The following is a 23,647-nucleotide window of genomic DNA, read 5'->3' on the forward strand; positions in this document are numbered from 1 at the left end:
ACACACACACACACACACACACACACACACACACACACACACACACACACACACACACACACTCACACTCCTTGCCAGCCTTAATGATCTCTTCCCCTACCATTTTTACATTGCAGAAGAAAGCAAAAAAAAAAAAAAACCTGTTCTGTTTTTTCACCGGCGCTGCCTCTGTAAACACTCTTCCTTCTTATCTGCACGCTGCCTTCTCCCTAGGCTATGGAGCAGATTTTTCATTTAGCTAAAAGCTCGGTAAGAGGTCTATGAGAATGATAATCCTACCACGGGTCGCAGCTGGCGTTTCCGCGGCGCGGATGATTAGTCGGGAACGTTTTGCATTCGACCTGGAGAAATTCTCTCAGTGGGAAGTTAGCATCCGCTTACTGTCTTTTTCAGCGAGGCCCCACTCATGGCCCTCATCCCTCTCTCTCTGTCTACACACACACACACACACACACACACACACACACACACACACACACACACACACACACTCTCTTTCTCTCTCTCTCTCTCTCTCTCTCTCTCTCTCCAAAGGAGGCTTTCATAATGGATGATGAGGAAAAAATTCAGCATTTACCTCCCTCTCTTCCTCCTCTCCAAATACCGTCACAACTGTCACTGTGCATGACGCCCGTTGACCTTCGTCAAATATATTTCTAATTGCTTCCGACGGTGTATTGGCACCCTGCTGGCCCAAGGGGCCCCTTTTTGGAGCACCACAGAGTGATGTAAGATATCTGACACTTTTCTGCAGGTGCGGAGCGAGGGATCCCCTCAGACGGAATTAAAGGCAGCGAACGGGAGGAACAGGTCATGAATGCACTTATCTCATTTGTCTGGCAGGTTTAAAACGTTTATTAAAAGGCCCTCAGCCCTAATTCCCTCAAGCAGGTGTAAGCTTACGCTGAGGTGTGAATTATATCCAATCGAGTAGATACGCTCGTAATATGATGAACGCGAGCTAAGCTTTTCCAGGTGGAAATTGAATAACTCATGGTTTTCTGGGCGTAATCCATCCGTGCATTGTCAAAGACAAATAGAAGGCTTCAGTTGCCTTTTTGTGCAGAAACACTTCTCACAATAAACTGCATTAGTGGCTTTACACGGCTCTCAAATGACACAAATACAAGTGCACGGACACAGGTACACAGTTGTGTACTGTACGTGCCACAGTCTTTTCGGGGAACGCTTTTATTAAAGGACATCTTAACCCTGGTGTTGTCTTCAGGTCAAAAATGACCCTCCGCTGTGTTTAACAGAATAGAAAACTCCCTACTTGAAATTCAATGCATCTAGTTTTTGTGATGCAGAGATATCTTGTACTATCTCTTGACAAAAAAAATATTGTTTACTACATATACAGTACCTTAAAAAATAATACTTGTAATAAATCTCCACTTTAGTCAAGAAAAGCATTATTACAGCTGTGTTGTAATAAAAACGAGTGGTGTCACCACTGAATAAATGCAGACTTCTGCAGTGTGAAGAGGGGAAGCTCAGATATTCAAACACTTTGTGATCAATCACTGGCTGTTTCTTCATCCCGTAGGCGTATATTTCGGAGGGGGGGGTGGGTTAGTTCACTAACTGAGCAGCTTTGCATGAGAGAATTTCATAACGGCCTAACAGAAAATGTTCTTCATTTTAACTGTAGTGACACACATAATTTCTGTTTTTAATTACGGGGCAATATCTGGGTACCGAGCTGCCTGAACTGTTATTTTTGGGATTGGTTTCTTAGAGTGTAGGAAATCAAGTATTTGATGCTGAAACTTTTCTGGGGGAAGATCCCCAGAGCCCCCAGTTATAATGTGTCACTCCCCCCACCCGCCAATGTTGAAACAAAACCTACCTATGCTTTATCCAAAATAGATCTGGCATTCAAAACTCAGTTCATCTGCTTTATTTTTAAGGGGCTTAGTGAAGGTGGGTCATTTTTGACCGGGAGGACAAAGGGAGTTCACAGAAAGTGAAGGCAACGTTAAAATGTTGTTTGGCTCTATTTGGAATCAAACCCACGATGCCATGGCCACCCAGCCATTTAAAGATGCGCTGAAGGAACACATGGAGCTTTTTGCATTTTTGGTGCCCCAGGTCACATCACAACAGGCCCACAGTTGATGGACAGTGTTCACTGGGTGTTTGCTTTCCTCCAAGCATCATCTGCCACCTGGCTTTAGTTATTTATCAGCCACGGTTATTCCTGAGAGAATTCAAAGAAGCAATGTAGACGTACAAATTCCATTTGACTAATTAATTTGAATGTGAACTCAGTCATGTGAATATTTATATAGATTTATAGTTTTTATTTATTTGAACCCAATGATTCACGTACTTTCCTACTCGACAACGGTAAATAGTTTCTTTCTGGAAGCCGCAATGCAACTACAGGAGTGAAGTGATAACACTCGTGAATTATATACATGTATATGCAAGGGTGTAACTTTGGTTAGAGAAGTGATTGATAGATTCTCCCAGAAAAAATAGTACTGAACTACGTATAAGAAAAATATGTCTTACTTTCTTTATTGTTCAAAATATTGGCTGATCACTTAGACTTATGAATAAAATAATATCAAACGACTTTGAAAGTGTGTGTGTGTGTGTGTGTGTGTGGGGTGGCATATCCCCAGTGTAAATTACGCCCTAGTGTATATGTATATGAATATCATTTGTATCCTATCACCACTTCTGCCTATCTGCCTACGGTCTAAAATCAGCAGTACACACGGTCTCTCCTACTGCTGCATTCATCACCTGACATGAACTATGGCACCATGTTTGCATCTGTTTTTTTTTTTTTTACTTAATATGTAGACATAATTGTTCACGCTTACCTCTGACTTGGACTTGAAGGCCGATTTTGACTTGCAGTCCACGCCAATAGGAAATGAGAAGAATAGTCCTATTCATTGCAATAATTAGCTGCACAATAGAGCTGTGTTTGTGATACACGATGCCCTAGTCTGTTTGTTGCTTGAAATGCTTGACTTATGATCAGGGTTTGCGGAAGGGGTCTCTAGTAAGTGAGTGAGTGAGTGCACATGCGCAATACATATTTAGAAATAAATAAGAATAAACATGAGTTACAATTCAGGAGAAGCCACCCTCAATTGCACAATGGTAATTAGGGTTTTCCTATGGAACATCTTAGCGCTATTTCAAAGGGCAACAACAATGTTTTTTATAATATATCGCAACCCCTTTTTGATTACCTTCCTAGTGATATTGTTGATCTATTGCAGAAAGGGCGTCCGCACCTTGCCTTTATAATGTATTTGATATGATCCTAATGTGTGTTGATGTAACATGTACAGTGTACATTATTACTCGTTTGTAGTTTCCAATCTTTCAAACCTGTGTGTTTTTAAGATGGACCGTTAGAACGTCACTTTTGGCTGGTTTTGACAACTCTTAATGTGTATTGGATTGATCATATGAAATGAAAAATGGAAGGAGCCTTGTGTGTGCGGTCTCGCAGTCATTTGTTTGCTTTCCTCACTACCGTTTTCAAGCTGAACAGCCAATCAGATGAATTGTGATCGCGGCTGATGCCGATCGACCCCAAAAAAGGCAGACGCATGGCGCCGGTGCGGGACACACCGCACAAAATAGGGCGATGGTCGTTTTGGTGTGTCAGGGGATTTAAACCTGTCTGTCTGCTGTCGCTCTCTGTTTAGACACAACTGATAAATAGGTGGAATTAATAACACAATCCCAAACAAGCAGTGATACTAGGCTATTTTGTAGGAAATATGGCGGTAAGCCTGCTGCCTCCTTGTGACGCCCCTGTGTTAACCAATTGTGCTGTTTAGACAGGATGCGCTGCGGCCGGCGCCGGCTTACAATCTACAGCTACATTAGGGCATCTGGTCTATTTTCTCTGCGAGCCACGTGCAAATATGGCAAGAAAACACACTTATAATCTATTATACAATATATATATTATGTGACATAAATGATCTGATTGTGCCGGGCCGCTCGGAAGTGGCCCGAGGGCCGCCAATTTAATAGGCCGGGTTTAGACCGTCTAGACGTGGTTGTTAAAGTCAACACTCTAACTTCTCCTTTAAGTGCATTGCTCACGGGCAACACAATGATACAGTAGATGTTGACCTTTTGACACAGAGACTTGAACAGGCATGTTGGAAGTGTAAATCAAACTTGTGTCGTGATTTCTGAATTGTCTTTTAATGCATGTCTGTACTAGCCTGACAAGCCAGACCCACCAGACCCACATCCAGATGTTGCACCATTGACAGGGCTCAATCCTAGGGGCGGGATAAATGGTTGTCTTTCAGATTCCCTCTGCATGCAATAGCCAACCAGAGCAACGCTGGTTGATAGATTAAACTTTTACCGTATCAGGTCGGCAAAACTCCGAACACAGCTTCCTTTTTTAAGAATGACTTCAGTGCTTAACTCCAGGGCCAAAACCGATTCCAAAGACCGCTGTTCGCCAGCAGCAGCAGCCATCTTCTTTGTTTTCAAGTAGCAGGGAATTCACGCGGAACCGTCGCAACTCTGCCGTCATTATGTTAAGCCCGCCCAGCGACTCTATACACGATGTGATTGGCCTGACCAGAATTTGGTTTTTCCAGCTCGCAAGCCAACGGAGAGTTGCTAGACGACCCTGGCTGCAAATTACATTTGCTGCTGCTAGGGTGCGTCTAGATTTCTAGGCTATGTCTGCACACTTTTAAAACCAAATTCTCAAGATTTTTGAGACATTTACTACATTTAGTCAAGTACTCTACTTACTTTACTCTAGTACTATACTTCTACTCCTCTAAATCTCAGAGGGTATTTTGTACTTTTTACTGCAACACATTTGTCTGACAGCTTTAGTTATTTTACAGATTCAGATTATGAATGCAAAATACAATAAACTGATAAAGTATGAGGTATTATTCTATATTGAACTACCCAGCAGTATATAAAGTAATCAAAGTGAGCTCCACCATAAAGTGATGAACACGTTAATGTTTCAGTAATTATAATACGGGAGTATTTGTTTTTAGAGTATTTATTATTAGAAGGATAAACCCCCTTGAGATGAATCATCTCATTTTCGAGGAGGGTCCTTACAAATACACAGAAAATACAAAATACATTCACACATACACACGGCATTCCCAAGCCCAACTACTCCAACGCCAACTTACATACAGTATAATATATTCTGAAATGGGCCATTTTGCATGACAAGTTTTGATACTTTAAGTATATTTTGATGCTAATACTTGTGTACTTTACGTCAGTGTTTCTTTTTGACGTAGAAATCATTGTAATTTTTGAAATTTTGAAATGTTTACACTGTGGTATTACTACTTTTAGTAAACTTTTATTTATTGGAGTACCACTGATTTCAGTTCAGACCAAAGATTTGCGATGAAACGTTTTTTAGAACGTTGCAGGAAAAGGTCTGAACCGGCCCATCTCAGCTCGACTCAAACCAGCTGATGGCGTCGTTGCGACTCAGCTGGTCGAGTCTCCAGAGGCTGGTTTTAGAACGTAAGAGACGTCTCTACTTTAAACCAATCACAATGGTCTTGGGCGGTGCTAAGTGCCAGACGGAGCCATGGTGCCTCTGCAAAATAGCATCGGGAAGGAACTTGTTTCTTTTGGTACGTGTACATTCAAAAGTAGTAGAAAACTCAGACTGGACAGATAGTCTAGATCTGTGGAGCAGTTAACCATAGCTAATATAGCAATGCAATGACCCATAATCCATTTTATTTCTATGTTACCAACTCATCAGCTGGTGGAAATGGCAGGGTTTTAAACGGAGGCTCAACAGTATGTGGTGGAGCGAGCTAGAGAGTGACTGAAGAGAGGGAGTGCCTCGGACAAAGCCGTGAATCAGAGAAATCAAACGTTTCATCACTAGAAATGTAGTTACATTTCTAGCTACAGTTGTAGCAAGCATCTCAATATCACCAACGTTATCCACATTCATATTTAGACGCAACAAATGATAATTCCTGCTACAATAAGCCTGGAAGTCGGAAGTTAGGACAGAAATACAAAGAGTTGTTGCTATGGAGACGATACGCTGTCTCGTCTCATTTGTGTGAACTGGCAGGTTTCAGAATCGGAACAAAACGTGAGTTTTGAAAACGGACTTAAAACAGATAAATGAAGTATAGATAAGACTTTATTGTCCACCTTGGTGGAAATTTGTATTGTAGTATTTTTAAACCAGCAAAGACGGCTATGACTATATATAAACAGCCCCTCAGTTGAAATGACTTGTGACCGCGTAACAAATGTTTAACTTTAGGGTGAATTTCTGAGGAGTTCCTCCAATACTGAAGCGCCATTGTCATTCCGGGCTCAAAAAATGCGAGAAAAACATGTTGGATGAATACAATCATGTGACCAGAAGTAATGACAACCGTGACCCATTTTGCATGATGATAATTAGCCATCCACCGCCACAGGGCGCTGACCTCCAAGCAGGGATGAAAACAAACCCACGGATCTGAAGGAGCTCTTTGTCACGCAGGAGAACACACTGGCATCTAACATGCCTGGGACTCGCTCACATTCATTGTGTAATATGTTTGAAATACATTGTGTGTTGCATACATATGTGCTGTGCAGAATATAGCGCATGAATAGTCTCCTGTTTCGGCTTAAAATGACTCTTTATGTCTTTATTTTCTATGAAGTCTGACTCGAGACAAATTTCGAATCATCGCGCCAATAAGTTTCTATCAGCTGTAACGAAATCAACCTTCAGGGCCCCTTTGGGATCAGATTTAACACCATCGCACTCTCGGTACAATAAAAACGACACAACATTATTTCAACTTTCTGGTTGTGACATCGTTTCAAGTTTCCTCCAGGCGTCAGAAGATAAAGACTTCTGTCCTGCTCTGATTCATTTCTAGCTACAGTTGTGTAATCTGTTTATTTTTCTCCTTCAGATGCAAATGAAGTTCTCCGTCAAGTCACATGAACTCTAAACTTATCAGATTTAAATAAAATTAAAAAAAACCACTTCAACAGCAGCTCCCATTTACTGGGATGATAGGAACCTTAACAAGCGTGTGTGTGATCCTTGACTCTTATCATATGTATAATCACGATATTGAATCAAAATAGAATGAAAAAGGCAGATCAGAAAAAGTCATTTTCATTTTTTTCATTTGAACATCTCAAAAACCTTGAGGCAACATCTGATATGCGGTTACACAGTCCTCTCAAAACACACTCTCTTGTCGCTGTTGGACGGATTTAACTTCATTCACGTCATTGTTATTGATATGTATTTGTGATCAAAGAGTTTCAGTGCAGAAGTTGGACTTTTTAAAGGGTTTTATGTGAAGTTAAACCATCCTTTCCTCCCAACTTTTTATTGCTAAACACCTTCCAATAACGTTAGCTTCAAAATCCTTTTAATTACCATTCTTTCAACGTAGCACTCTTTAAAAAATGTAAAACCTAATGATAGGCCAAAATCTTCTATCCTGATATCAATTGATAACGATATATATATCATGATAAAGTTTTCTGGTAATTCAGGAAAACAGTTTCAAGTCAAATTATAGAGAAAAACAAAATGTTTTTCCCAGCTTATATACTGACTATGTTTACATGCGTGCACAAAAACAGTGTGATGTTAAAACAAATCTGCAATTCTTCAAATGATATTCCCTCAAAATGTTTCACAACAGATTTTGAGTCAGTATGTGCTTGTTATTATCAATTTAGACAATGTGATTGTATATCACGATATCTCCATATATGATTTCATCACGATATGATTCCATTGAGACGATCAATGATCATATTGACTTATCACCCAGCCCTACCTAATGAACATGATTGTTGACCCGAGCCACAGTATATTAGAAAACCAAATCGGGGGTAGTTTAAAAATGGACTTTAGAACCGAACACACTCGCACTCCTGACTCCTGCATCATCTTGAAACCTCGAGTTGCGGCGAGGAATTCTGAAGTCCCGTCTCGAGTGAGAAGCAGAAAGGGAGACGAGATTAGGAACGGGAGAGAAACCTGGCGCCGCCGCGGTGAGCCATAAGCGCCCGAGCCCCGGCTCCCTCCGCCGCTGTCTTGCGCTGTAAGTCGTTGGGAGTATCGCACCTACCAGGCAGATCGAGAAGAATTCAAACACCGAGTGCCAAGATCTTTATGTGGATTTCCCCTACTTCCAAATAGCTTAGGATAATTCTCCGTCTAAGCTAATACCTGGTGAGGAAGTAAAGCCTGAAGGATGGGATTATTTAATATGGCATTTTTTAAATGTGTGACACGCTAATCACATCTCAGAACAGGAATACTTCAACCGTTTAACTTTCGTCAAGGGAGGAGAGATGTTTTTTTTTTTTTGGGGGGTGGGTGGGGGGAGAGTAAGTATTCAAAAGAGAACCCCCCTTCCTTCCTTCCACCGCCACCTCATACCGCTGAAACCTGCTGCAAAAACCACGATGACAATGACACATTGTGGTGCCTTAAGAAGGGGGGGGGGGACCAGCGAGGGAGGACGACAGAGACAGTAACCTTGAGTGCACGAGTGAGGGAAGTTTTTATTCTGACTGTTGTGATGAAACAGGGGCCGCCACGGCGACGCAGGGAGTCTTTTCCCTCAGCGTTACACATCAATCCCAGGCCTAGACGGTAGACAGAATTACTCCTCTGTGCACCGATAATGATTCCACAATCTCTCACATACCGGGCGTCTTGAATCCCCTGACGGATTTGCGGATAAAGCCGAGAGTTCCTTCTCCCCCCCACGCCCTCCTCCGGATTCTAAAAGTTTAACAAGGTGAAGTTAGACTAGCTCCGGTTTTGACCACTCTGAGCCCGGCGAGGAAAATGAATGCGTTGCTCAAAACGCCATTCCACAACGAGGGGAATGGGTGAGGAGGGTTCACTCGTCTCTCTATCTCCGTCATCTTGTCCGTGGTCATTAATGGTTAAACATCTGAAGCGTTGCTGTTAATATCAGCATGAAAAGTTATTAAAACGTACACACACACACACACACACACACACACACACACACACACACATACACATAACCCTGCCCTGGTGTCTCTCTGTCTTTAAGGATGGCGCTCTGATAGTGGTGAGGAAATCAATGAAGGGGCCTGAGAGCAGCCGGTCTGGCAGACTTGACACGCAACAGAGGAAGGTAAATTATTGGAACTTTAATTACTTTGATCCGTCATGCATTGTAGCATTGTGTCAGGGAAGTCAATGCCATGACAGACGCCGAACAAAGGCCGGCGCCGCATTTTCATAACATCTTTACTCCCTTTTTCCTAATGCCTGATTAAAGCCGGGGTGTCGAGGACCAAAAGCCCCCAGCCCCTGTTTTTTATTTATTTTTTTTCTTCCTCCCTCTCCTCTGCCTCTATGCACTGATTTAGAAACTCATTTTGAAAGCTCTGTTTACCCAACTCATTACTGAAGTCAGGGGATTGAATGCTGGTCTATTATGGGCCTCTGCACCACGGCTTTACAAACAAGCACAATGCGCCCGCGCTATCACCATTATCACATTGTATGACCGTAATGTATCGCGCTGTTTTTCCAACCCATAAATACAAGTCCCATGTTTTCAGCTAAATTAAGAAGGATTTTTCCTCCACAATGAAGCCTGTCCTTTTTCTGAGTGGCCCGCACAAGAAAAACAATGACCAAAAAAAAGCCCCACAAAGTAAATGAGCAAGAGTGAGAAATTCCCTTTTTTATCATCAAAGGGTGTACAAAATTACTCCTTTTTTTCCCCCTATTTCATGAATATTCTGCCACTTAGCGTTGGGATGAATCTGCAGGATTGTTCTCGGAGCTGATAAATGGCCGGCATGTGTGGTAATTTAGAAGCGCACATTAATCTCCAATCGTGGCCATACGAAGGGAATAAATAGGAAGCAGAAACAAAAAGGTAATTGATATCTAGCAAATGGGCAGACCCTCTTAAAAAAAAAAAAAGAAAAAAAAAAGTTCTGCAGATATAACTAAGGCGATCATCTGCATTATTAATTGCACCAACTGCAATATGTGAGCTGAACAGGAAAGAAAAAGTGCTTTGTTTGAATCCTTCATTCATGCGCTAAGCACGATTAAGCCAAACTGTTGTTTTGAGAAACTGAAGGGAATCGCTCAGAGAAAATTGTCAGCTGTCATCAAGAAAGGAACGCTGCTCTTGACTGGAGTCTTAATTCATTAGCGGATCACGGATTTGCTAACTTCAGTCCTAATCGTCCGCGCAGTATTCCACTGATGGTTTATATATTTTCTGTCTCTGAGTGATTTGTGTTTCATTATGTTCTGCAGTTTCGGGATAATCCTGCACAATGTGACCAAAATGAGGCTTTGAGACTCATGCTCAGTTGTAGAGGACAGTGAGGACGTTGGCTGTCGCTTCCGCTGTTGTGATGTGTCCACGTTGACGTCCTGCAGGCAGACAGACATGCGTTTACCCACACTAGCTAACTGCCACACACATCAGAATGAGAAAAGGTTTTATTGCCACAATAAGTTACACTTATGTGCATAACTGTTGCATAAGAAAAAAAGAGGCTGAATAGGTTGAGTCCAGGATGAAGGTTAGTGGAGTGACTAGGGATGTGTCTTATATTTATAAGAGGTAGATTTGTCCCCCTCAAAAAATATGAAAGACAACCCACTCCCAAATAACTGTTCAGGGGGCTGAAAACTTGTATATATATCTTTCTTATCTCTAAATATGTTTCCTAACGATTTCAGACACCCCTAAAGTGGACCGTACCATCTTAACCTTTCCTTATCGCTATCTCCGTGAAATGAAGTTGCCTTCATGTGCGGTCAGAAATGTCCAGATCTATCAACGATCTGACGGAAAACAATAACTCTCTATTTGTGCAACACGTATTTCTGCAAAAAAAACACTCAAAGTTTTTCTGGGGGAGGATCCCCCGGTTATAATGTGGCCCCCCCCATTGTTGAAACAAAACCTACACCCTTGACCAGGAGCAAACCTTCAACCTATGCTATACACATGAATAAATTAAAAAATCAAGCCAAACTATTTCAGTTGCCTAAACTGAACCATGAACTTGACCTAACCTTACCTGACATTGTCTGATTGGCTTAAACACAGCGATGGGATGCAACTTTTACTCAATTACTTTATTTCAGAGAGAAGTATTGTGCCTTTTATTAGGACATTACAGGTTATGATTTGACATACTATGCAAACATGCTCAGCATGTAACCTCAATCAGCTGCATCAATAAAAGGCTGACTGTAGACACACAGACAAAACTCTCATAAGAAATGCCCTCAAGTGATGTCACTTGAGTCAGCGTCGTTTAGGTCTGAAGACTACAATTTTGAAAATGCAGAGATGCAAAATGGATGGAGCGCTCTTAAATCCACAATACATAATCTGCATGTCCGAATTTGTGATCATTGCACTTCTTTTAGGCCATAGGGGTGCACGATTCAGAAAATGTCCTGATTCAATATCGATATCGATTTTCAGGCTCAAGATTCGATTCGAAAACGATACTCGATTTAAAAAAAAAAAAAAAAAAAAAAAAAAAGTGATTGCAGTAGACATAAAAAAAAGTGAGTCGATGTATGGAATTCTATGAATCGATTTTGAATCGGTAGAGCTTGAATCGCGATTCGAATGTGAATCGATTTTTTTTTTTTTTTTTTTGCAGACTCCTATTAGGCCATATTCAATATTTTGGAGCACACGTGCATACCCACGCGCATACAGCCGCACAGAAGCATCTGCGTCGATTGCAATTGTGCATTTTTCACACATTCGGAGAGAAAACAGTCAAAGTGACTGAGAAATGCATCCGCACATCCAGTCTCTCTCTCTCTCGTCATGCTCGTAAACATGCAGACTGATGTGTAAATCCAGAAAACCTTTGTTCCCGAAAGCAAAGAAGCCCCTGTTCCCGTTGAGAAAGTTTTGAACCCAAAGCGCCGCTGTAGTGCCAAGTGAACATTAGGGCTCTGTGAAAAACTTCAAATGTTAAAACCCCTCAGACAGAGGGGGAAAAATCATACTTCTCCCTTAACTTGTATTGATGGCCTGGAAAAAGAAAGAAAAAAAAACCAGCGTGCTTTGCAGTTCTGTAAGGGGGGAAGATGTTTAAGTGGAGATTAATTCAAATTTCTGCTTGCTCAGTACTTGTAAAACTAAAGCAATTTATATTCCTTCTCTTAACGATCCCCCCTTTCTCTGATTGCGGTAATGTAATCTAATTGTAATTATGATACTATCTGAATCATGCAGACCTTAACATGATTGGAGCTACTCATTGCATTAAAAACTAATTTTTGAATAATGATGAAAGGAGCACTGGAAAATGTGGAAGTGTTACATTTTTTCTTTATCTCTGTTTTGTGGGGGGATCTTGTTCTTACTCCCTCCCTCCCTCCCACCGGCCTACAGTCATGGTTCTGGTATAAATGACAAGGAGGAGTGGATCCAACGAGTACGGGGGGGGGGGGAGGCTAGATGGGAAATGGACCACCCCAATTAAACGTATCAGGCTCATCAGTGGCTGCAGGATAGCAGCGTACCGCTGCGAACAAGTTCACTGTCGTCCCACGAGGTTTAGCTTATCATCCACATGTGCCTCCTACGCCATGTATCTCTCTCTCTCCCCCCCCACCAACACCCTATTCACCTCACCCACCCGGCGGAGGAGGACGAGCTTTTCCTGCTGTAATGATAAGACTGAAGTAAAACAGTCATACCATCCATGGAAGCAGCGGGCTCAGTGTCACAGTGACGGTATTGTCGAATCTGGAGGTCTGAATTTCTGCGTGAATGCAAATGAATGCGTTAGAACGGTCTAGTTTTCTCAGCCGACAAATGATTAATGCCGACATTACCACTATTTTCCAACATCAGAATGAAATCCTGAGAGTCGGGGGCACTCCCGTCGTCTCCGTCGTTTGGTGTAAGGTCATAAAAGTCAGTCCCAGTCAGTCAGAAAAGAGATTTCCCAAACTACGGTACAGGGCCCCATGCTCAAATCACAGAACGTGTGCGTTAATCGCGTTAAAAAAAAAAGAGTGGCGTTAAAAGGAATTTGCGTCATTAACGTGTTTTAATTTGAGTTTTGTTTTAAATTGCATTAGTTTTCATAGATAAAATTGCAGGTGCAATGTTGTAAACATTTTTTTCAAGTCTTCTTCTTGAGGCAAATAAACCCCTCAACACCTACTTTTTAATGTTTGATTTTATGTTCCCATGTCTACTTGGATACAGTAAATCAAATCTGCCGTTGTATGCGTACACTGAGAGGGAGTAGTGGTAGTATTAGCTTCACTTTACATGCAGAGAATCATTGCAGAACTGGTGCTGATGGCAGCGCAGCGACATTTCTCGCACCCCTTTTTCACTCTAAAGGGATAAGGAAGGTACTGCACCTGCAAGCCACGTTAACTGTAAACTCCAGGCCTTTTTTTTTTTTTTTTATCAGAATGTGACTCTTGGACAATCTTATTTGAGGGGGCCAAAAACCCACGAGTGTGGACCACAAGCCCATTCACAGCGTTTAGAAAGCAGACACGAGATGGAGGTGAGAGAGCAGGCAAAAGAGGGAAGGGAAGGACAGATAACCCGACAGCTTTCACACTCCCGAAGGTAAAGCATTTAACGTATGAAATGAGGTAGTAATTCAGAAGTGGCTGGCCCGCTGGCGGGGGGGGCTAATGGGCTTCGAGACACTGTGAAAGTCTCTGCCGCCGAGAAAGGGCTCCTTAAAATCATGCGAGGGGGAGATAATTTACCTGCATCTTCCTGCCGCTCAAAACAGGTAGAGCCGAAACTTTTGGAACAAATCGGTTGGATAAAAACTGTGAGACGGGGAAGGGCAGCCATTCTGACCCCAGGCAGCTCAGGTGCCCCGTAAGAGCTGTGAAACCAGAATCACTCACACCAAATCTCTTTCCCAAGTCTCTTCTCCAGGAGACGAGCAGTAGTGTGAGACTTGGGTTTTCAGAAATGCTATAACTTGTTTAACTGCAGTCTGTATTTTGACGCTTTACTACACCTCAGCATTTATCTAGACTGTCTATTCATATACATTGTGTTATAACTGATCTACTTCACTAACTGGACCACTAGACTATCTGTTTACTGACTCTTTACACCATCGACTCTTTACACCATCTCAGCAGTGATTTAGACTCTCTGTTCATGTATATTACATATCCATCCACTTACTTGCACCTCACTATGTGCCGGCATTTGTAATTGCCCACTTATTCTGCGCTTTATGTAGCATATTGTATTCTGTGTTCTTGTATTGTATTGAATGTGAAACTATTTGTTGTCTTGCACGCCTACGCTTTTCTTGGCCAGGTCGCCGTTGCAAATGAGAACCTGTTCTCAACGGTTACCTGGTTAAATAAAGGTTAAATAAAAAATACAAAATTAAGCAGGTCAGATACTTAAGTACACTGGCACAAATATGGCAATATCTGTCCTAGGCATGGGCCAGTTACCAGTGGTAGAATGTAACTAAGTACATTTACTCCAGTACTGTACTTAAGTCCAAATGTTGAGGTACTTGTACTGTACTTGAGTCTTTTCTTTTCATGCCACTTTCTACTTCTACTCCGCTACATTTCAGAGAGAAATATTGTACTTTTTACTCCACTACATTCATCTGTTACAGCTTTAGTTACTAGTTACTTTACACATTAAGATTTCTGCACACAGAACACATGTAGTTTATAAAATCTGATGTTTGATTCTAAAGTAAACTAGTCAACAATATAACGGCTACAAGTCCAGCTGAGATGATTAGACCATTAAACACACAACTGGTTGGATCCTTTACACTTTCTACAATGGGAGGAGAGTTCTTTACTTTGAATACTTTAACTACATTTTCCCAATGATAGTTACAGACTTCTACTGAAGTAACATTTTCAACGCAGGACTTTTATTTGTAACAGAGTATTTTTCACAATGTGGTATAAGTAATTTTACTTAAGTAAAGGATGTGAATACTTCTCTCACCCCTGCCGGTTACCAGTGTCAAGGTGTACCGCAGTTTGAAAAAGTCCCGGTTTCAAAACCCCTAAAATTTTCCGTCATACCGTTCTGCAGTATTTTTAGGAGTCTTCAAGGACAGAAAGTGCAGTTTAGAAATCCCTCTCCCTGCCAGTGTGCAGTGTGTTTAAAACAAAATACATTGTGTTCAACAGACATTTCAAAATAATACATTTTAAAGCTGAAATTGCAATACCACAAAACCGTGAAACTGATATTTTTGCTTATGTTACCATACCAACAGAATCATACCCGGCCCAAGCCTAATCTGTCCTTCCCCTGAACTATTTCTACTTTGTAACTACTTTTGGTTGTACTTTGAAATTCACAGCGATGGTTGACATCTTCATGTTGTCAGTAATATCTGGTGAAACTGAAAGCACTTTTGTAGTACAGCGAGCGCTGTTGATTTTTGCATTATAAAGAAGCATGATTTAAATTTCCTTTTTTCGGTTACACAGCAACATGACATCATGACTTCGCCTAAACATACACGCCCACTTTCTTAAGCCAAGTGGCGTGTTATCTGTACGCATTTTGAGCGCCGTATACAGCGGACGGGTGGGGTTTAGTAAAAGAAGAAAGCGACGGTTGGGTTTAGGAAACGTGACACGCGGGACACGATCCCCGGTATCCTGGGTGAAAGTCCTGTGTTTGACCCATCCTCCACCCCAACCAACCTCCCTACGCCCTTTCATACTACTCGCTACGGCGTAAATTGACACGCAATCGCAAGGTAATGTAAGTCAATGGAGGCCAAACAGCGTTGATAAACACGCTAAAAAGCGATTATGCGTCTTGATAACACGCCAATAATGGCATATGAATTGGCGTGTCATAGATACGCCACTTCATGAGATCAGTCTGTACACAGATATCCTAATGAGTTGCAGACGACTGTCTCGCACACAACACGTGACATTATGTCATGAGTTAATCTATGAATCACGCCCACTGATGTACTCACACGTGGAATTATATGGCACTCTGCAAAATGTAGCTATTTCTATTTCTTCTCTGCTTTAAAATGGGAAAACGGCTAATCCATTGACGTAACAGTACACATAATGGTCCCTAAAAAGAACATGCCAGAAAGAATGAAAGGCCAATAAATAAAATAACTGATCCGATGCTTTGGGGAAACCTTTTTCCCCACTAGCTACAAATGTCACCTTGTATCACCTGAGTGGCACCTGACTGAAGCAGCCGCGCCACGAACAGTCACAAATCCCTCTGCCAACTATCTTTAACACTGCCGAAGGATATGTGATTCTGCCCCCTTTTACATCCCTCCTCCCCAACCCTGAAAATCCATCTGCGCGTGTATTTTTATTTTTTTTTCTTCTTTCTGTTAACGCACAGCCACACAGTTCGTTCAGCCATGGCAAACACGCACAGATCTCCGGCTATTTGCCTTCTCCTGATGCCCTGCATCGCCTCCTCGGTGCCACCTGGGTGCTCTAGTGGCTTCGAGGCGAAGATGTGAAGAGTGTGTGTGTGTGTGTGTGTATGTGTGTGTGTGTGTCAGTTTGTTTGTCTGCTGAGGGCATGAGCCATATTTTCATGGAAAGACTTTGAAGCAAACAGCACAGACCGCCCTGAATTCCTGTGACCGCCCGCCCCACGTCAAAGTGTAAAACTTCACATCTTGAAAACGGTCACCTTTATCAGTAACCAAGTTCATTGAAGGAAACCGCAAGAGGTTTTTTTAAGTCAAGTCAGCATCAAAAATGTACTCAGCCCCATGAGCTACCGTGTAATTTCATGGCTCCTGCAGAGCAAAGCTATCTAGAGATAATCTTGTGTGCACATAAATGTATCTGAATAAAAAGGTTTTGAAGTGACCTGTCCAAAGGTCCCATTATTACAATGATTGGAGGTGTGTCACCATTCCCTTAACATATGGACCCTAACATGATCTCCTGCCACCGTGAAGAAGGGGCTCCCATACCTTGAATGAGTGGAATTCAGACAGCGGTGCCTGAGCCGTAGGTGTAATTTACTGATGATACCAATCTGACCTCATTGTATTTTCTTAAGTACCCGGGAATTAGTTTCCGAGGAGCTGTGCAGGGAGGGTTTTACTCAGCGCGGAAGGGTCACAGGAGAGTCAGAGCCTTGATGAGACGGGATGATCAGGTTCTGTCTCTCTTAAGTCTCAAGGGGTTTCCCTCTTTTCTCAGTATTCAAGACTCCCTGATTGGACTCTGGACACCCTGCAGATGTTAGCAGCTGGCAAAAGAAGGGGAAGTCACACGAGCCCTCTTCGTTGCCTTTGGGAGTGGCTTTAAAAACTGCTAATAAACGTGGGCGCACGCATGCACGCCATGACATATGTTCAGCCAGAGAGATACAACAGAAAATCTACATATGTTCAGCCCAGTTATTTCATCTCTCAACACAGAGTGTAATGATTAAAAGAATCTAAACATCAAGTTTGCGTGAAGAAACAATATTTGCAAAAATTAAGAATGACAATGAGAAGAGGCTTTGAGGAAGCATGTTTGTACTTTTCTTTGGGCAGGAAAGCCTGTGATGAATTGAAAACAATTAAAAGTGAGTTTTTTTTTTTTTTGAGTTTTTGCTTTTTTTTTTTTCAGTTAATTTCACCCTGGCAGAGCAGTCAGGAGGCCACGTAGGAGGAGAGGTGGGATTGAAGGAAAAACCCCATTGGTCTCTTAGCAACAGCATCCCCCCCCACCCCACCACCACCTCCTCAACATGTCAGATATATTTGCCCCCCCCTGGCTACAGGAGGCACAGGGAAAGTTTCCCTAGGTGTCTTTTACACCGCTGCTGTGTTGTGATTGGCTGAGGGGCTTCCAGTGGCTGTCAACCGCCTCCCTTAAGGGAACCTGGCAGATCTCAAGGAGGAGGTAAACGGGGGGGGGGGAGAGAATAAAATCAATTTTAAAGCTCACATGCCCCACTGGGTGCCAAAGCCACTTCGGGGACACTGAAGGATGCCTGAGTTGACAGGATTTGACTTCCAGAGGTAGAGAGGTGACAAACTCTATCACGGGTACAGGGTGGCGCCGAGGGCCTGGGGGGGGCTAACCTGTTCTCGGGTACGGCTGACCTGCCGCTGTGTTGAACCTATCTGTCTCTCAACACCCACCATAGGTACCGCAGGGGGAAAAGAGAGCGGGAGGGGAGGTGAAGTGAAGAAAGTTGTTACAGAAAAGAGACTGTAGCATTGCGAGAGAGGACCAGGGGTGGGGGGTGGGGGGGCAAAAAGTGGCAGAATTCAGGGGTGTAAATGATGAATTACTTTTCATCAAGTGAAGGGAAACATACTCCGGAACAATCCAGAAAACGGAGCAGGGAGACTCTGACCTCGTGCTTCAGAGCAGCCAATATCTTCATTCAAGAAGACAACCATGAAATTACACAGAAAATGGGATTGTCATGAGCGGGCCCTTGAAAATCTTGGGTGTACAGTCATTATGGCACGGGGAAAAGAGCCTTCATCCACACATCATACCCCGTAAGAGAAGGGAAGCAGGGTGTGTATCCGCAGGGACAGCTGCTAGAAATGAGAGGGTCGGGGGTTTGGTTTAATGAAAAGAGTGATTCTATGTTCCCTGGGTTTCTCTCTTTTGAAATATTCTAGGTACAGTATGTCTGGTATTAGGCTTACATTGAGGCAAATGCTCTTACAAACTGCCCTGTATATTTATTTGTAGTCCACACGCATTCTCGAAGGAGTGTTAACAAATGTTGGCGAGGCGGCGTAATTAAAGGGAGACGGTTGTTTCTCTCACATCTGAGAAATCACACACACACGCACACACACACAAAAGGTTTCATGAGCAGATGCATGCACGTCGAACATGGCGCCTAATGAGCAATCAAATAATAATTAGGAAAACCAAGCAGAGGAAATATGTGCGAGGCTTTGAATACAAGATGTTCAGGTTAACCTCTGAAGTAACTTGGAAAAGGAAGTTTTGGAACATTCATAAAACTCATGCCTTCCAGTATGTCGAACTCAGTTACTGAAAGGTAAATACATGCATACGTTGACATGTTTGTTTTTTCTTCACGACCGACCAATTTGGAGGAAAGGCTTCCTGAATGTAGTCGATACATTTGACTGTGTATCGGCATAATTGTATGACCCATTCACGCTAATATACAACCATAATTACAAAGTACACAGTGACGGTAAAATATGCACAGAAAGGATTTAAAAACCCTGTTAATTTACTCTTTGTGGCTCTACATTTACATGACAAATGATTTCTTCAAAGGAATTGCGATGTGCATCTTATTTTTATTTTTTTGCAGATGCATGTCACCGTTAGGGGTCTGTTTGCTCGCTAGTGTTAAACCAAAGTGAGGACGCTTCCTGGCTACAGAATGAAACAGGTTTTTACAAATGAAATATACTTTATATTAAATGTCAGATATGAGCCAGTAAGTGACGTCCATCACTGATCTTATTGGGGACTCCTCCCCGTCGCAGTCGCAGATTCAGAATGAAGTATTGTGGGGCTGCAGAGATGTCCTGGGCCTACAAATGGTAAATTGGTACAGATTCTTGCAAAAATCATACTACATGACTATAGTACATTTTTATTTGTGTTTCAATGAAAATGAGAATGATGATCCAAAAAATTGATCATTCCCTCCAATATCGTGAATCATATCACAATCACAACGTCAGTCAAAATAATCACAATTAGACATTTTCCTCATATCGTGCAGCCCTACTTAGAATTGAAATATCCTTGATATATTTTGCGGTGGCAGGTCCAACACCAAATGATCAGTATTGGCGTTGAAAACTCGTACCAGTTGAACCTTAACCCTCGTGTTGTCCTCGGGTCAAATTTCAAAGTTATTTTTATTTTTATATTGGTTTCAATTTCATAGCATTTTAAAAAAATATATGTTTAAATGGTTTTAAAACATTATCCTGACCAAACTTTGACCTGGACCAGTCTGTAATTATCCATCAACATCTTTAACTATTAATACAAATAATTTATATTTTCTGCTTTAGGTATAATGTTAAATTAGGTTTATTGATCATGAATAAAAAAATCGTTGAAAAGAGGGGAAAAAAACATTTAAAAAAGCACCAAAAGCATTAAAAAAAGTGCCAAAAATGTCGAAAAAAACACCATTCCGGGTTTTTTGACCCGGAATGACGACAAGTTCACGGTCGACGGGAAGACAACACAAGGGTTAAGAGATGATGACTTTTAATTAGAAAATGATAGAGCTGCAAAGGAATGTTCCATGAACGGGGCCAGTGGGAGATACTATATGGCTGACGGCAGCATATGAATATCACACTGACGCTTTAGAACAAGAGACGCATTGTTTTCCAGTGTGAATGTCGTTTTTCTTCGAAGTAGGTGGAAAGTTTTGGAGAATCCTGTTTACGATTGGAAACTGGGAAGCGTTGGGGGGGGGGAGGCACTATCTGTAAATTCTTCTCTCTGAATGCCGGCTGTACTCTCAAAGCACAGAATTAACGAGACGGAGAAAAAAATAGGGCTCGGTGGCGGCGAAGCGATGTGTCCGCGGAAAGTATTTTTGAAGGATCTGTAATTTTCAAAGTGCTCTGCATTTAAATGTCCCTTTTATTCCTAAACAGCCTTAAGACACTTTTGAAACTGCTCGATTCACATAATTAGATGGGGCCAACAGATGACTCTCTCCCTATGCCACACAGCCATTAGAAAAGAGGTCATTCTCTCTGCAGAATGGCTACTGTTCTCACTTGTCATTAATTTGCCACTTCAAAGCAGCGAGAGCCATGTGACACCACTGACAAATGAAATAAGTTACACTTATCTCAAACAGCCACCATTACAGCTGCAAACTTTTCAACTCCAATCACCCTCTCGCTTTTTAACAGTCTGTTCAAAGCGCGCTTATGTCCTCCAGTTTAAGATGGCGTGTCAGAAAAAAAAAAAAAATCTCATATCAGCCTCTCTGCCGAGTCTCCACTGGATGGGGTTTGTGAGTGGCTGAGTTCATTTTCATGCCAGCAGAATTAGAAGAGAAGCTCACCTTAGACTTGTACTTTCCAACTTTTGTCGCGTCAATCCTGGCCGGTTTGAATATACTTTATCTTTTATTTTTTTTTAGCAAAGACAAAGTACATTCATACCATACTTTGCATCACTTTACTTTGTTGTCCCTTCAGGGGAAACTGGCCTTGCAGCAACCATTAAAAATACAACAGAAGACATGCTTCAAACAACCTAAAAGATGAGATGAAGCTTGCTTTTCATATTATATAACACAAATTAAATGCACATTTCCAGCCACGAGCACATCACCCTCTGAACAAACATGCATTTGCATAGTTCAAAGAAAATGTTATTTGTTGCAGATATATTAACAAACGTGGACAGCGAATAGTTCTTTTTACTTGAAATGTGGCAATAAATACCAAAGCAAAAGTACTATACATTAAATATTCTATTAATGCAACCAGATGTCTCAGATATTAGTGTCGTTAATGTCAAGACAATGTATTAAATTCCCATGTGGAGAAATGTGGACAAACGTGGAAGGACCATCTTTAAGCTACAAGCTTTAGCTTGAGTAGAAACCTACCTTTTACAGAAAAAGCATCACTTCTGTCTCTTTGTCCTCGTATCTAACGCTTTGGCTACATTGAACGCGTGACGTATGCGGACTCTTATCTTTTAACAGAGAGCTTTTGCTTTGGGATTGTTGTTTCTTCTGTTTTTTGGAGCCGGCACAGCGCTGTGGAAACATCAATCTACTGTCAGCTGTTATCAGAGGAAACAAGGCATAGAACAAACTCTTAAAACCAAACTGCCAATACGCTCATTGACAGTCATTAAGTTGTTCCCTGTATATCGGTAGTTTAATTTAAAAGAAATATAGACACTTTATCATCCATTTCTGTGTAAAAGGGCCGCACACACTTTGCTTAAAAAATATAACTAGAAGACTGTCCTGTTTTTACGCTTGTAGAGCGCTGCTCTCGTGGCCGGTGTCACCAGTCTCATTGGGCGCCTTGAGCGGGCGCCCATATATAGAGGTTTACTCCTTGACGCAGCGGGCCCGGGTTCGACTCCGACCTGCGGCCCTTTGCTGCATGTCATTCCCCCCTCCCTCCCCTATCATGTCTTCAGCTGTGTCACTGTTGAGCTCTATTTTGAATATGCGTGCAGTACAATGTCTTTTTGTCCTGAACAGAACACACACACACACACACACACACACACACACACACACACACACACACACACACACACACTCTTTACACATAGCTCTTTGTCAGTGGGCCGCTGCACCACCGAGGCCCAAATTTCAACTCCGCCAAGGTTTCCTCTTTCCTACCCCGGATGTTTGAAATGCTATCAAAGAGTTGGCGTCTTCATCAAAGAGGTAAAACTTTAAAGGGTTCCACCTTTGCCGTTGCCCCCCCCGCCCCCCGGCCTCTCTTCTTCCTTTAATCTGGCAGGGGTTTGGCAGTCAAAGGTAAATAAGTGTGAAATGGGACATGTGTTTTCCATCCTTTTCCCTTTGTCACACATGTTCTCCCCTCTCTCCATGATTAACATTCCACCTACTCCAGGTCCCGTTTGTTGGCGGTCCACGGGCCTCGCGCACGTCGGGCCTGCCAAAAACACCGCCCTGGCCACCTGGAATTACAGAGCTTTCAAAGGCCTACACTTCCTGTCCATCTGAAATCCATTGAGCCGATCAGAAGCCCCCCCCCCCTCCCCCAAGTGTAGGATGACAAGATTCTGGCATATATATTTATTCTGGAAGACTTTGCTCTTTCTGATCAACTGTTTATTGGTCTTTATTAGACAGTGGTGGTTATTTGAATAATAAGCTAACAAAGATGAATCCTCCTTAAATTCAAAAGCTGCGGCTCTGATCGGTGCCAGCGGCTCCAAAACATCATGAGACAGGAAATAAAATAGGGGCAAATGGATAAACATTTTTTATTTTTTTTTTTTAATTACCCAGTTCTTGAGTCACATGAAAAAGGAGAAAATAGTCTTTCCCCCGCCATGTTTCCAGGCACAGGATGGAAGAGCAGACTGCTTGGGATTTCCCTCGCCGTCTGTGGCCGCCAAGTCAGTACAGGCGTGCCCCCGGGGCCGGAGGTTGGCAGCGGCGTGCCAGTTGTTTTGTTTACCTTCCACCCAATGTCCAAGAGACGCGCTGTCAGAAGGTCTTTAACAAAACCAATCTCCTAGTGCTACCGGTGCCTGTGTTTTATTTATTTCAGCCTGTTTTGGCACGCCAGTCACATTTGGGACTGTCCTAAATACCTCCAGACGTCCAACAAATCATTTGATGGATATGCGGGCTGTTTCACGATGAAAGGCTATGTTTATTTATTTTTTTTAAATGGCACTGATGAGATTATTACTGCACTTTAGTCCCACTCAGCTGACAGCAATAGAGCAACAGTCGGACCCCTTGGTTGGTCATATTTGACGCGTTTATACGTTTTAAGACGGTGTTTGAGGGGTGTGCTGCACATCATCTGATCCAATCGTTTACCAAATCATTTCCAAATGGGGGTTACAAAATCCGATATAGTATTGTAGCTTTTTTTGTTCTTCTGAGAATTACTTTGCTTGAAT

General features: G+C 42.2%; 1 long non-coding RNA gene across 1 annotated transcript in view; it reads left to right on the forward strand.

Annotated features, from left to right (window-relative positions):
- Window positions 1-23,647, forward strand: part of LOC116048638 — a 147,782-nt gene that overhangs the window by 27,515 nt on the left and 96,620 nt on the right. The gene's annotated exons all lie outside the window — the stretch shown is intronic.

The sequence above is a fragment of the Sander lucioperca genome, chromosome 24 (genome assembly GCF_008315115.2).
Source record: "Sander lucioperca isolate FBNREF2018 chromosome 24, SLUC_FBN_1.2, whole genome shotgun sequence".
In the NCBI taxonomy this organism is placed as follows: domain Eukaryota; kingdom Metazoa; phylum Chordata; class Actinopteri; order Perciformes; family Percidae; genus Sander; species Sander lucioperca.